Here is a 16,619-nt window from a genome sequence, read left to right on the forward strand (position 1 = left end):
CCTGTTCTGACCCAGATACATTCTACTGGACGCAGCTTTTATTAAATCCTTTGAGAAGCCATGACTAAAACACCACCCTGAGTTTTCTCTGTAACCATTTAAGCAATATATTCTGGTGACAATGTGAAGAAACAGGGGCTCGAAGTTGCAGCTGCTCATCTGGTGGCCCCTCTGCCTCCGTTCCCCCCCTCCCTTTCTGGCCCTTCTTGCGCTCCCCCAACTGCTTCAGTCACCTTTGCCCCGTGTTCCAGCTGTCGTGTGCTTTGAAAGAACCATTTGCAGCTCCTCGCAGCCTCCTGACACAGGAGGGAGTGAGCAATGTGACGGGAGGCGGCAGCCACTGGTTGGAAGGGGCCGCCAGATAGATTCTTATCCACTTAGTACTGTATTCCATTTTTAGTCTGGCTGTTACCAGCGGACTGACAAGCGTGCTAAACTTTCAGGAAGACGTGAAAATAAAGGAATCCCGGTGACTTAAAGGGGGGGAGGGGGGGGGGTAATGTTTCTAAAAAACACAATTTATCATTCAGCATCAATGCACAGAGCCACGCTCACATCCTTCCAGGGGCAGCGATGTGGATAAGAATAGGAGCCTTGGCCCCGGTGTTTCTCATACCCTGGCAAACGTAGGCACCCAGCAGAGGAGGGGTGTGTGTGTGTGTGTGTGTGTGTGTGTGTGTTCACAGGGCAAGACAAAGCAGTGGTTGTGCCTGGGGACCGTGGCCTCAGCGGAGAGAGGCTCGGCACGGTTGAGGTTCTCACACACTGGGGGAAAAAAAAGACAGAGAGAGAGAGAGAGAGAGACGGAGAGAATGAGAGTGGGGAGAGCAGGGGACAGCGAGAACACTTCCTGGAGGTTCATTCTTCCTCCCTGCAATCATCAATGGCATTCTCCCCCTGACCCACTCCTCTCCCAGACAAACAAAAGACCCCACATTCCAGTGTGGCCCGACCAGCCAGCCAGGCATTCAGCCACAGTTGAGCCACATCTTTCTCCCCACTGCACCGACGTCTCATGGAGGCAGTGGGTTGAGCTGTAGATGTCAGTCTGAGAAGGTATGTGCTTCAGATGAAATAAAATAAAAAAAAACTCCTCTTAATATTGCTCTCTTAACCAGCTGTTCCCTACTTTGCATACAATCTCTACCAGCAGTGCCTTGGAAAAGGATTCACAGCCCGCAAACCACAAACCTTTATCTATTATATTGGGATTTCATGCAACAGACCAACCAGGTAACACATCACTATAAAGGAAAAATGTTACAAGGCTTGGATTTTGTATTTTTTGAAAAATAAAAACTAGAAAAGCATGTTTTGCTTTTGTAGGCCCCGTTCAAACCAATATCTAAATAAAATCCACTGCCCCCAGAAGTCTGCTTATTAACAAATAAACCCCTCTTCAGTCTAAATTCAGCTGATCTGTGAAGGGTCTTAGGGGTTTGCTAGAGATGATCAGCGAAGAAACAGATACACGAAGACCAAAGAAAACAGAGACGTCAGAGATAAAGCGGTGAACATTTTTAAAGAAGGGTTATGTTATAAAAACAATTTCACCAACTTTAAACGTGGGGAGAAAGATGTGGCTAAAACAAAGAGCCATGTGCAATTTATCATCCCGACATAACGTTCCGACTTCCAACCCAACAAAATATGGTTATGTCATGATTAACGGAGACTCATAGGCAGCAACAGTCACGGACACACGGAAAAGTTCAACAGGCTTATTTAGAAATGTGTAACGGGGGTGATGATCCAGGGCTGAGACTCTAGATACGGCAACTGGTCCGGCTTCTCTAAGACAAGGCAAACGGTGGGTGGACGTTCCAGGAAATGAGAACGTTAGCGTAGCGGCGGTGTCTCACTCAGTGTGAGGATCCGGTAATCCAAGGAGGGGATAAGTGTGTCCAGAAGCAGGGCTTGGCGGTGGCAGTGTAATTGGTAATGCTCCTTCTTATGGAGCAGCTGAACGCTGGAGGGTGGACAGGCTGGTGATGGCGAGGCTTGCTCTGGGGTTGCAACAGCAGGAAATCACGGAGGATGACGACAACGACCTGCAAGTGGCGATAGGAACCAGCAGACCGCAGCAGGGGTCCAGAGAATCCAGAGAATCCAGAGAAGACCAGGCTTGGAGACTGTAAGGAGAAGACAAGGAGTGGTGAGGCAAGAGAGGTTTTACGATACATCAAGTGGAGAACAAGGAGGCCTGTTTACCACTCTATGTGAGTTAACCAACTGGATCTAGCTGTCAGGAAGCTTTATCCAGGTCCTGATTGGCTTCTTAACAAGCTGAACCTGTCAGCCTGCAGCGTCTGTCACACCCTGCATGAGGAAAACACGCATGCACTGCACACTGCTTCTGAAGAGACAACAGGTTAAGAATCAGAATCAGAAACACGTTCCTGCCAAGTCCTGTAAACAAGAAAACATTTTACAGGACTAGGACATTTTTTGGCGTGAAACTGCTCTGGTAATGTGAAGTCCTGGTCCCAAGGGAGCTGATGTTCCGATCCTGGGTGACGGTGGTGCCCAGGAAGCGGAAGGAGTCTACAGAGTCCCAGGAAGGCTGGGTCCTTTCTCAAGTCCACTATCGTCTCCACCGTCTTGAGAGCGTTCAGCTCCATTTGGCTGCTGCCGACCAGAACAGCAGTCTCACTCCCGTAGGTTGACTGGTCTCCCTTAATTAACAACGAGGCCGATGAGGGTGGTGTCGTCTGAAAAACTTCGGGAATTTGACAGACTGGTGACCACGTGTGCAGCTGTTAGTGTACACGGAGACTAGGCAAGGCAAGGCAAGGCAAATTTATTTATATAGCACAATTCAGTACAAAGACAATGCAAAGTGCTTTACATGATTAAAATATAGCAAAATAAAACAGAATAAAAGCAAGTAGGAATAAAATATAGATAGAAAATAGAACAAAAAAGTGGTGATTCAGTTAACTAGGACAGTTGAAGGCAATTTTAAACAAATGTGTTTTTAATCTTGATTTAAAGGAACTAAGGTTTTCCACATCTTTACAGTTTTCTGGAAGTTTGTTCCAGATAATTGGAGCATAGGAACTAAATGCCGCTTCTCCATGTTTGGTTCTGGTTCTAGGTATGCAGAGTAGGCTGGAGCCAGAAGACCTTAGTGGTCTGGATGGTTGATACACTGATAACAAGTCTGTGATGTATTTAGGTGCTAAGCCATTTAGGGATTTATAGACTAACAGAAGTATTTTAAAGTCTATTCTCTGAGATACAGGGAGCCAGTGTAAGGACTTTAGAACTGGTGTGATGTGCTCTACTTTCTTAGGAGTGGAGTAGGGACGCATCCTTGGGGGGGGGGGGGGGGGGGGGGGGGATCCGGTATTGATGGTCCGAGGGTCAGAGACATGCGACCCAGCCTCACATCTGTCAGAAACTCCGTAACTCACCGGCACGGGGGGGGGGTCAGGCACATTCAGCTGGGAGCGCTTGTCTCTGAGCAGCGGTGGGATGTTGGTGCTGAACATGGTTGTCCACTTGTGAGCTGTTAAAGGCGAGCATTGCTCACAAGAGTAGTTAAGAGGTCTATGGTAACTCTGGAGGAGCTGCAGAGATCCACAGCTCTTGTGGGAGTATCTGTTGACAAAATAACTAGCGGTGCGTATCATACATTGGGGTTCTATTTTGTTAGAGAGCAGATACAGAAAGATATTCACTGGAAGTCTCTTTAAAAACATGTCACAATTCAAGTTGCAGCATCATGGTGTGGGGATGCTTTTCTTCAGCACCCAAGAGGAAGTTGGTAAGAGCTGATATGAAAGCGAATAGAGCTAAACACAAAACATAAACAGTTAGACACAACACGTTTGAACCTGGCCTATAGATTAGATTTGGAGCAGGACAACAGCCCTGAACATACAGCCAAAACCACAGTGGGATGGTTCAGAGCAGTGGTCTTAAAACTCCAGTCCTTGAGGGCCAGTTTCCGGTTACTTTTAGATGTAACTGTGGTCCAACACATCTCACTCAAATATTAGCTCGTTAGAAAAGATCTGTGGCGCTCGACTGCATGCTAGGGAGGCAGGTTAGCCATTTTATTCAGGTGTGTAGGGTAAGGGACGTGTTGAAAAGTTGCGGGACACCGGCTCTTGAGGATTTGAGTTTGAAACAAAAGTTTTGGATCAAAGCATTTTTGTGTGTAATTTAATTTCCCAGTGTGTAGATTTTTACTCCATAGAGTCGGCTAAATGCTAGATGCCCAGTAAGTGATGTTGATGCTGGGAGAGGAACAAAGGAAAGGAGGTACCCCTTGAAATGTACATAAGGAGGGGTCCCTGAAATCCAAGTAACTGAACACAGTGGTTGTTTTGCTGCTTTTTTACTGCCTGTTACCTTGTTTTTGGCAAAATCCAAGCTTCTGATTTGCACTTTGCTATCTTGGGAATATTTTTGATTCAGTCTCCAGTTTTCTTTCCCATAGACATATAGGTGCATTTTAAAAAAAATAATATTACAGAAAGAAATCTTCACTTGTCATTGCTACAGTACATTCCAAACCAAATCTGTCTTCTGCATTTAACCCATCACCTTAGGGATCAGTGGCCAGCTTTGCAGCACCTGGGGGGCAAACTATGGGTCTTCCTCAGGGCCCCATAGTGGCAGTCTGCAGGGTTCGAACTGGGTATTTGCAGCCTTCTCAGAACGCAAGCACACTGCTCTACCAGGCCACTGCTCCCCTTTTTGAAAAACTTCGATATTTTTTGTCACTCAATTCAGAAAAGTGAAACTTTTTACACATAGACTGAAATAATTCAAGCCTGTATTCTGTGTAATTTTGCTGATTAAGGCTTACAGATAAGGAAAACCCAAACTTCAGCATTTCAGAAAGTTTTAATATTGCATAAAATCACCTAAACAATATACTACTTTAAAGAGCAATGTCAGACTTCTAAGACATATGTTTATTTTTATGCATTCAATACACGATTGGGCCTCCTTTGGGGAGAATTACTGCATCGATGCGGCGTTGCATTGAGCCGACAAAGCTGCAGCACTGTTGAGGTGTAATGGAAGCCCAGGTTCCTTCAGGTCATCTTCACTTTTGGGTCTGGTGTCTCTCATTTTCCTTGTGACAGGAGAGTTTGCTGGCCAGTCAAGAACAGGAATACCACGGTCATGAAAACAGCTCTTGGTACTTTTGGCAGTCTGAGCAGGCGCTAAGTCCTGCTGGAAAATTAAATCAGCCTCTTCATAAAGCTTGTCAGCATGGTTTCCACTATCTGTAAATCCTACTTATCAAATTACATGAAATAAATTCTTGAAATATTTCACTCTAAGTGTAATTAATCTGTATAATGCATGAGTTAAACTTCCTTGAATGAGTCACAAAAATATTGAAGTTTTTCACGATATTCTAAGTATTTTTAAGTACTTTTATGAGCGTGACATAAAACTTGTATATCAAATAAGTTGAGGAGGCCCACGAGATTAGTTTCCATCAACACACCCACAGGGGCTGGATACAAATGTGAATGCTTTTCAGTTTTTATTCGAGAAAAGAAATTAAAAACCATTAATCCTTTTCCTTCTACGTGACAAATATGCTCTACTTTAGGTTGGCTGGTCCCCCACATTACGTAAAGGATTACAAATGTAATGTGACAAAGAGTTCAAGGGGTGTAACTATTTGGTTTCCAAAGCATTGCTCATGCCGTATCTCTTGCGATTCTGGAGACAACGTTCCCATCAAAAAGTCAGGCACATCAGAACAGTGAATCTATGGGATTCCCTCGGTGAGCTCTGCTTGTATTATGATAGGAGCAGCCAGGCCGAGCTGACTCATGGTAACAGTGAGGAAAACATCACAGAGTGAGTGACAAAATAAGAGGAAATGACAGTAGAAGAGGCTCCGAGACAGAGGGCACACAGGACAATAAACGTTTCATCACAGTAGGAAGTCTAGTGGCAGTCGCTGGAATCCTGTCATTTAACAGTTGCTGCACAACTGGGTTTTATTGTACGTCTGGAACAACACTAATTAAACTTAATTATTTTTCAGTTCAGTCTAATTATTGTATCTTTAGCAGTCAGAGGTAGAAATAGGAATTTATTTGGAATACAGTTTCATAAATGTTTGGGGTTTTTTTGTGCGTTTTTTTTTTTCTTCTTCTTCTTTGAGGACTGTGCAGATATGGAGGACCTCCATATGCAGAGACTCCGATGGCTTTTAAACGAAAAGAAAACTCTTGACGGTGCCAGTCTAAAAATCAGTTCAACCTCTGGCTCTCTAGCTCAGTCTGTCTGTAAAGTGATTACAACGCCTTTATTAAACATAACATGTTTGATAACAGGTGAAACACTAACCTCCTCAGTCAAAGTAATCAAAATATAATGCATTTTAGAATTTAATGTAAGAAAAAAGATATTGAAAATATATTTTTTGAAGTAAAATGGCCTGTACTTGGTGGTGAGCTACATTGTAGCCACAGCTGCTGTGTGGCAGACTAACAGGAGTGGGGCTACTATTCAATCGGCCCCTCTGACCACCACCAGCTGGCAAAGTAGGGGAAGTGTCTTGCCCAAGGACATAATGAATGAAATGGTCAGAGTAGGGGGTTGAACCCGCAACCCATCGGTTACAGGACAAAGTCCTAGCTCTTGTACCACTGTTCCGCAACAAAATGGTAAAACCAAGATATTTCTTGTTTTGAAACAGTGTGACAACAGCAGGTCTGCCTCTGTTTCGCATCACTTCTGCTTTTAACGTTATTGAACATGCAGGAACTAAGAAGGCAATCTGATGCTGCTTTCAAAGTAAACTTTGCATTTCTGGAGCTCCTTCGAATTTCAGCTGTTGTTAACGTGTGAGAGAGCTGGATTGCAGCCAGACCCATTTAGCACCTAGAAGCAGGGGGTCTCCAACTCCTTGACAGTCCCGCAACTTTCAGATTTATCCCTGTTTCAACACACCTGAGCCAGGGCTGGCCAGGACTTAATAGCATGCTGAGGACGAATACAGCCATTGGCCATTTGGTTCACACCAGGACAGTGGCTCTTGGGGATTGGACTGGAGAGTCTTTCAGTAATTTAAAATAAACTTCTGTATTATTTTCACATCTGTTTTATTCACTAAATAATACGTATTGTCATAGAGATGTTTTACCTGAAACGTTTACCTTTTTTTAACTTAACATGACGTTTGTTTCCTTCTTTTAAAGACGAGAATAAATATGTGCTTTTGTTTCATTTATTTGTTTATTTCTTTTTTTTTTACAAAAAGTTGTTCTGTGTGTGAATCTGTAATTTGCAATTTTACAGTTGCAAGTTTTTGGGGAAATGTATGTGCAGTTCAAGGTCAACCCAATCTGATAGAAAGCATCTGTGAACATCAGTTTTCTGGTATTACCGCATATTCTCAATTACATTTAGATCTGAACTTTGACTAGGCCACTCTCACATATGAAAATGTTTAGATCTAATCTAGTCCATTGTGGATTTGAATGTATAATAGGGTTGTTGTCCCGCTGGAAGGTGAACCTCCACCAAAATCCTGTCCTTTGCGCCCTCTAACAGTTTTTTTTCCCACCTCAATTACTTAGCTCCATCAGCTTTGTCAACTATGATCAGTTTCCTTGTGGCTGCTGAAGAAAAGCCTGTTTTGACAGCCATGATGGTTTAGGATATCCATGTACAACCTTACCTCAACTATAATGATATTCACTCTATGCTTTATATAAATAGTCAACCTATCCTCACAGCTAAATGTGGACAGCAGCCAATTTCTATTAAACAATTTGCATCCAGAGACATTATTTTCTTTTTTTCTTCAGCTAAAGAATAAGACAATAAAAACAACAAAAAACAGCAATTTACCAGCCCAGAAACAGAATTTATGGATTTAATCTTCACTCTATATTCTGTGATTTCTGTGACATTATAAGACAAAATATTCAGCCTTCAGAGAAGTTTGAAAAATCTGGACACCACACATGAATATGGAGCACTCAGAGGTTGTCGTGAACTCATCGTCGGCATCAGTGTCGTATTAATCTGGGAGCTTTTAAACCATTGTTTTGATAACTATTTCTCGGTATGCTGCAGAGAAACCCCACACATTTGCAGCCTTCAACGAGCTTCTGGCCTAATAATGGCTGGATGGTTGACCGCTGCTCTTACGAGAAATGGAAAAGTTCCCTGAAAACGTTTGGTATCCTACATTTTTTATGCTGTACACAAATATCAAATGGGATTCATGTACTGCAAATTTCAAAAACATAATGACAGCTTGATTTATCTATTTGAAAATCAGTTCCAATGTGTGTCCGGGTTCATTATCCTGCTGGAACATCTGATTGTGTTTCAAACTACTGAAACTTCTCCAATATATTTAGTTTAGTTTAGTTTATTGGTTTATTTTAAGCCAGTACAAACAAATACTGCACAATATTATTATCAACATATAACGTACCACAGAATACAGAAGAGAGAAAAAATAACTTGGGAAGGAGTGGGATTAAGACAAACTTATATACTCCTACCCCCAATTCCTATTGCATAATAAAGTACATGGCCACTGCCATTTACAGCATTACAAATAATTGTTCAATAATTTTTCAATAAACAGAAAAATTGCATTAATAACAAAATACATATCCAGTATAGTTATCATAGCCACATATATACATTACAATGCCTCACAAACAATTTCACAAAATGCACCAGAACTGGACATTTATATATATTTATATATTAGTTGGATGGTTTTGATAATTTACTATTACCTATTATGAATTAAAGTTTTAATTCAATTAAATTGTATTTATATAGCACTAAATTCCTGATACATGTCATCTCAAGGCACTTTACAAAGTCAAATTCAATCAAATTATACAGATTGGTCAAAAAGTTTCCTGTCTAAGGAAACCCAGTAGATTTTAATGTAATAATACCAAAAAAATATATATATTTTACACAATTCCAAAGGAACATTACTTTTCTAGAAATTTTGAGATGATTTGTTGATATCTATCCATGATTTTAAGTTAAATATTTCATTATTTATATTGTTTATTAAAACACTATAACTGTCACTGGAGTAGAACATTGGTGTCATCAACAAATATAATTAATTTTAATAACTTAAATACATTAGCTATGTCATTAACATATAAATTAAACATCTTTGAGCCCAATACAAATCCCTGTGGGACTCCAAAAGCAAAGTCTGAACACCCTGATTTAAACTCATCCATTTTCTCATATGGTTGCCTCTCCGTTAAATAGCTTTGAATACAACTAAAGGCCACTACCCTAATGCAATATCCTTCCAGTTTTTGAGTAACATTTCATGATTAAGTTTATCAAAGGCTTTTTTTTAAGTCAATAAATGTTCCTACTACATATTTCGTCCTGTTTAAACTATTTGTGATCTCCTCCACAGCATCAATTAGGGCCGTTGATGTTGACCTAGCTGACCTAAAACCATGCTGGCTTTCATTAAGTGTATTATATTTATTATATTCCTATTGTTAAAGAGTTTCTCTAAGATCTTAGAAAACTGAGGGACCTGAAAAACAGCTAAAAATGTGTTTGTTTCCATTCTTCTATAGTGGTATTACTGCAATTTTCATCTTATTTGGGAAGGTTCCTGTTTGAAATTATACATTACGTATGTTCAGGGTTTAGATATACTATGTATAATTATTTTTACTAATGTCATATCTATATGATAACAATCAGAAAAAAACACTTGTTAACAATATCAACTAATTCTACCTCAGTTACTTTGTTTTTAATTTATTCTTAATTTATTTATTTTTTAGTTTATTTTTAATGGCTGAACTGTAAAATTTGTTGTTCATACATTTAGGAATTTCACCTGCCAAGTCTGGCCCTACATTTACAAAAAAAGGTATTGAAACAATCTACAGTTTCCTTCATGCTAAAGTTATCACTGTTCTAATCAATAAAATAGTCTGGATATTAATTATTTGTAGCATTCCCCTTAACAGTATTTAGTATTCCCTTGATCCTTTTAGCGTTAGCCTCATTACTATTTAATAGATTGGTATAATATAATTTCTCACTATGGACTATAGGTCCATTTGTTTTTATATATTTTCATATATTCAGATTCTTCTGTCCTTAATTTAATCAAGTGTTTATATAGAATATTTATGTTCTTACAAGCATTTTGTAAACCCTTACTTAACCATTGGCATTTTCTAGCTGTGTTGTTTTTACTAAATTGATAAATTGGACAGTTTTTATTGTTTATTGAACAAAAAAAAAAAAAAAAAAAAAAAATAATATATATATATATATATATATATATATATATATATATATATAGAGAGAGAGAGAGAGAGAGAGAGAGAGAGAGAGATAGATAGATAGATAGATAGATAGATAGATAGCATACATAGCATACGATAGCATACGATACATACATACGATAGCATAGCATAGCATAGCATAGATACATACGATAGCATACAAATTAAAGGGAACTAAAATAACACATACTAGATCTCAATTAATTAAATATTTTCATTGAAAAACTTTATTATTAACACAGTGGAATTGCTTGAGAAGAAAACACAAAAACGATCGATGTAAATCTAAACTTGTTACACCATGGAGATCTGGATTTGGATTATACTCAGTATGAAAGTGCAAAATAACATGACAGGCTGATTCAACGTCAATGAATATTCCTCAAGACAAGTCTAAATGAGGCTATTTAATGTGTGTGGCCTCCACCTGCCTGTATAACCCCGCGACAACTCCTGGGCATGCTCCTGATAACACGACGGATGTTCTCCGCAGGGATCTCCTCCCAGACCTGGACTACAACATCAGTTAGCTCCTGAACAGTCTGTGGTGTGACGTGCCGTTGATGGATTGACTGAAATGTGATGTGCCAGATGTGCTCAATTGGACTCAGGTCTGGGGGAACGGGCAGGTGGTCATGTTGGACGATGTTGCAGGCAGCAGAACGTTCTCTACGGTGTCTCCAGACTGTCACGTTTGTCACATGTGCTCAGTGTTAACCTGCTCCGTAAACAGCACAGGGCGGCAACGGCGAATCTGCCATTTTTGGTGGTCCCTAATAAATGCCAATTGTTCTGCATGGTGTTGGGCTGTAAGCACAGGCCCTATATGTGAACACCAGGCCCTCATGCAACCCTCATGGAGGTTTTTTTGACAGTTTGAATAGAAACATGCACATTAGTGGCCTGCTGGAGGTCCTTAAGCAGGGCCATGGCAGTGGACCTCCTGATCCTCCTTGTACAAAGGTGGAGGTAGCGGTCCTGCTGCCTTCTTGCCACAGCTCGCACTGATGCGCCATCCCGGATGAGCTGCACTACCTGAGCCACTTGTGTGGGTTGTAGACTCCGTCTCATGCTACCACTAGAGTGAAAGCACCGCCAGCATTCAGAAGTGACCATCAGCCAGAAAGCAGAGGAACTGAGAAGTGGTCTGTGGTCACCACCTGTACAACCACTCCTTTATTGATGGTGTCTTGCTAATTTCCTGGAGTTTCCACCTGTTGTCTATCAGTGTTGCTTCTTAAGTGGACAATTTGATTTCACAGAAGTGTGATTGACTTGGAGTTACATTGTGTTGTTTATGTGTTCCCTTTATTTTTTTTTAGCAATGTATAATAAGCCAATAGGTTGTGATATGTTCATTTTAAAATCTTTGTATACAACTATAGAGTGAGCTACTTGCATAGAAATTCCTAAAGCCACGGTAAGTGACAAGACCCCTTTACCGCTCATGAAATGCTTGTATTTCATGAACGGTAATGCTAAATTAGGAAGATTAATAGAAATAAATATGTGTAATGTGATATAAAAATGTAATGTATGGATAACACTTTTTGAATTGAGTAACTAAAATAATGGTATTCTAATTTTTTTAGCAGTGCACCTCTATGCGTTAGGGATATACAAGTATAGTAGAGATTTTTTTTAACTTTCTTTTTTGAAACACACACAACTGGCAGTGCAACCTATTTGAGAAAGACTGATGAGCATTTTCTTCTGTCACACTTTTTCCTTCCACTTGACTTCCCATTAATACACGTGGCAATCTGTGAACAGCCATCCTCTTTCCCAATGGCCTTTTGTACCTTATCCTTCTTGTTGAGGGTGCCAGTGACAAAGGTCAAGTCAACAATTCTTCTTCCTGATTGTGTGCGTACAACAACACAAGATGTCTGCATTAATGATTATTTTAATTGAACCAGTCCTATGGCAATAGTTGAACTCTTTGAATTCCTCAGAAATAAAATAAAAAAATGAAATGCACCACACTTTGTGTAAGGAATCTTTATATGTATATATCAGAATATCAGTTTCGCTTTTTGAACTGAATCAGCTAAATGGGTTACATTTAAAAAAAAAAAAAGTGATATTACTGCATTGTCACGCACCTGCGTGTATTTTTAGGGGAACTACCAACATAGACGGAACAGAAGAGAGTTCATCGAGGCCGTGCACATGTTTGTTTGTTTTCTCTCCCTCTCTCTCGCTCTCTCTCAACGACACTCCTCCGGTGAAGGCGGCTGATAAAAAAAGATGGGCACTAGGACCCGGGAGACGGCGGGGCTGCCACAGAGGCACAGCAGACAAGCGCGTTCGAGAGGTGTAGTGGAAGAAAGGCGAAGAGAAACGGAGTAAATGAGAGCACTTCTGTCCACATTGTTGACGGACTTATCAGCTTAAAACACCGCCGAAGCACCAAAGTATCATGAAACGGGCACACTGTTGAGCTGCTGTCCAGGTAAATGTCCGCCTTTTGCTTCGCGCGGTTGTTTACGGGGGTTGTGGGGGGGGGGAGGCCGAGAGCTGAAACAGGGTAGGTCCCCATTGTGCTTAACATGAGATGCGGTTATTCTCACCCGAGCTGGCCCGCTAGGCCTCTTTCTATCGCTAACAGCAGAGCTAGCCACTTTTTTTTTTTTTTTTTTTTTTCTTTAGCGAGAACGCCGCTCCGCAGGGACGTCGGCTCTTAAACGCAACTTGGTGAGAGTATAATGCGGCGTTTAAGGACCTCTTTTGGAGACGTTAAGCCGTTGGGTTTTTTTTTCGACAATGACCTCAGCGAGCAGCACGCTAAGGTATCTGCTTTTTTTTTTGCGCTTGAAGCGGTCCACCTCTGCTGGAAAAGTTGTTTTTGCTGGAGCTTCGTGGCCCGGGGAGGCGAAACGAAAACAAATGAGCTCAACGAGAGGAGGGCAGCCAGTTCATTGTTTAATAATAATAATAATAATAAAGAAACTACCACTGCATTTGTTTATCCACCTTATCGCCAAACGTTTAATCTCCGTTTTGTTGTTTTATTGTCGTCGTAACACGGCGGATAAGAAGTAGCCCACCTTTGTTGTTGTGACTCTCAAAATGGGGCCTTTTTTTTTTTTTTTTTTTTTTTTTTTTTTTTTTTAAAGCTCTCCTGGTCCACAATTTAGGACTTCAGGGAGGTCTTAAGGGAGGGGGAAAAATGGCCACAACAGTGTTATTTTGTAGTTTTCCACTCTAGTAATCAGTGCAACGAGATAATGCGTGTTTTTCTCGTCTTCACTGTCATTATCAACACCACTTGCAGCAATGACAGTCGTTCATATCTGCTCCAAATCACGGTGAGGGTTGTTTGTGTGGCAATAATAGGTGAGCTTGAAAAGCACGTTTTTTTTATGGAAGTTTAAAGTCACCATGCAGAGGTATTATGTTTTTTTCTTTTTAAAACAACAAAAGTTTACACTGGCAATAAAATCAAAGTTGGATAATAAAGTATTGGTTTCCACTGTTTTTGTAAGTGCTGTAAAGGGGAGGAAATAAAAGACTTATTCTGATATGTGTGTAATTGGGATGATGACATCACAAGAATTGAGAAAGCACATGTTTACCGTTTAATCTCTTTTCTACTTCATTTCACACCTGTAAACAAGCCATTTATGAGCTTAAACTGTTATCACTTTTCCCATGTAGTAATTCCAGGAATTATGGAGACAAATAGGCACACAAAACACTTGAATATGGTGTTTTTTATTTAATTTAATTTTGTATTGTCTGAATTATTCACTCAACATTTCATTTTGATTTGTTACTCGTCCACTTTTTTTCCCTGTTTACTCCTAAAACATAACAGAGTATGACCCCTCCCCCCCCCATTGAACATAGATATCTGAGATGAGTCATACTAGTAGATATTACTTACCACCACATTTTGTTTTATCTGTAAATTACCTGCATTTGTTTGTAGACCATGGGTCAGCAGCCTTTACAATCCAGAGGCGTTTTTGCCCTTACTCCTGTTAAATTGATTTGGCCGCAAAACGGGCTACGTTCACACTGCAGCTCTTGGTGCTTAATTCCGATTTTGTTGTTGTTGTTGTTGTTGTTGTTGCTGAAATCGGATGTTTTCCCCCCCAGGTGGCCGTTCATACTACTATTAAATGTGGTCGTCATCAGACTTTTGTCTGGACGGTTCAAGACCGCAAAGCGACCGGCATGCGCAGATAGCAGGACACGTCACAGAGCAGCGCGCGCTTTTTGCCGAAGTAATGGCGAACGTAATTGTTTCTAGTGTTAAAGTTTCGTTAAGAAGACCCTCAAAGAAAAAAAATGGCTGATACCGGCCGACATCTCTCCATGTTATTAGAAAGCTGTTGACCAATGGGAGCTTATAATATTAGACCACATCATACTGAGACAAAATAAGGTAAGAAGAAAGCAGCACAGCTATTAACTAAGGTTTTTTATTTTATTGAGCGCTAACTCTGGGTTTCCACCAGAACATGGGCTTATCCTGGAAGTCGGTGCCGTTGTGTGTTCAGGAAGTTCGCAGACAACCGTCATGCAGCTACATGGAGGGCCGCAGCATGGACACACTGTGCGCTAAGCTAATAACAGCTAGCGCGTTAGCTATTTGGAAACTTTAATGACCGTTTTTTTTTTTTTTTTTTAATGTCGCTCTCAAACAAACAAAACATCGAGGAATTTAAAATAAACAAGTGACTCTTATCCTGCCAGGCTCATAATATGCTGGGGGAACCACTGGCTAGCTGCTACTACTGTGTGGATGTGTAGTGAGAGACAGGAGAGTGACGTGAAGGGCAGATAAAATGCTACATGACCGTTCAGACTACGGACGCTTTGGGGGGGGGAAAGTCTGATCCGAATTGAAGCCACATGGAAGTGGCACAAGTCTGATTTATTTTGGGGGCGGGGGGCAGAATTGGGCCGTTCACACTGCCATTATTAAGACAGATATAGGTCGCATATGAGCAAAAAGATCGGATTTGGGTCGCATTTCCCTGCAGTGTGAACATTGTCATGGTTTCGCCTTTACCTACAAAATGGGCCATGAATCATTTCGTTTTTTTTTTTTTTTAATTTTCTTCTTTTAGGTTAAAACGACAAATTTACTTCAGCAAATTTTAGCATTTGTAAGATGGACAGGGCCGTTCGAATCCTGCCTGTTTGTTGGATGACTTGCAGTAGAACTTGAGTAAAATCTGCAAAATGACTTTTAATAATCGATTATTGAGGTGGGTGAGAAGCTCAGGGTTACGACTCGATGTACGGTCAGGACATAATCTCCTGTGGGCCATCATGCCATTTTGTAACCAAAGAAAGTCACTTAGCAAATCAGCAGAAATGTAAAGGCGGAGAAAATGGTGAAGGAGATGAATTGACCAAGATCCTGTTGTGTTGACATGATTGTCAAGCTTTCCAGTAGCATTTGAGTAACAAGGGGTGTGACTCCACTGGGCCTTGATGGATGCTGCAGTGGACGGCGAAGCAGAAGCAAACGTTGACCGACGCACATGTGTTTATGCTCTTGTTTCGGTTCCATCGAATTTGTTTTCCGTTGATATTCGCCACTAGTAAAATGAGAAAAAGCTACACCCTCTGTTTCTCTTTAAATAGATTTTTGTTTTTTTGTACAGCTGTCCAAAGTCTTCGAAAAGGTCCAGCGATGACTTTTTTTTTGTTTTGTTTTGTTTTCTCCTTTTTTGTTACTTCCTCTTTCTGGTGTTGACTGGAAGATTGGCAGTGGTTAAGGCTTTTACTGCAGGTGCATGCTGGTCGTGATCAAATGGTAGGTTTGTGGTCTGTCTGGTGTTCGTTTTCAGTGGCAGTGGCTGGTGAAGGTTTATCACAACTTGACAAAAAAAAAAATCGATAAACGTCTGTCCAATCCAGTCTGCTTTTGGCCCTCTTCACATGCCGCTTTAACCTGTTTTATAACCTAATATTCTTGACATCTGTGCAGCCTTGGCTGCGACTCAACGTGCGACTTAAAACGTTTTGCTGTTCAGAATGCAAATAAAAAACCCCTTTTTAAAGGTAAAGATGCAAATAACTAGAAAATAAAGGTGGGTATGCGCATATGAAGTAGGGTTGAATGATTTTGGAAAATAATCTAATTGCGATATTTTTTTTTTCTTAATATTGCGATTTACTGCAATATTATTTATTTTATTTTTTTTGTTTTTCTTTTACAGTTTAATTCATCATGTCTTTTTAAACATATACAAACAACAAATCAATTTGTTTCCTTGCTGTGCAGATTAGTTGCATCTAAACTCAGAGCAGTAATGATTGCATTCTGCCTACGATATATTTCAACCAAAATTGCAA

General features: G+C 40.5%; 1 protein-coding gene across 1 annotated transcript in view; it reads left to right on the plus strand.

Moving 5' to 3' along the window:
* Window positions 1–12,552: 12,552 nt before the first annotated feature.
* Window positions 12,553–16,619, plus strand: part of akt1 (v-akt murine thymoma viral oncogene homolog 1) — a 56,564-nt gene continuing 52,497 nt past the window's right edge. Inside the window, exon 1 of the mRNA XM_036150376.1 lies at window positions 12,553–12,756. The gene's annotated coding sequence lies outside the window, so the exon portion shown is untranslated. The remainder of the gene's footprint in view (window positions 12,757–16,619) is intronic.

Source organism: Fundulus heteroclitus, chromosome 19, assembly GCF_011125445.2.
Source record: "Fundulus heteroclitus isolate FHET01 chromosome 19, MU-UCD_Fhet_4.1, whole genome shotgun sequence".
NCBI classification, from domain to species: domain Eukaryota; kingdom Metazoa; phylum Chordata; class Actinopteri; order Cyprinodontiformes; family Fundulidae; genus Fundulus; species Fundulus heteroclitus.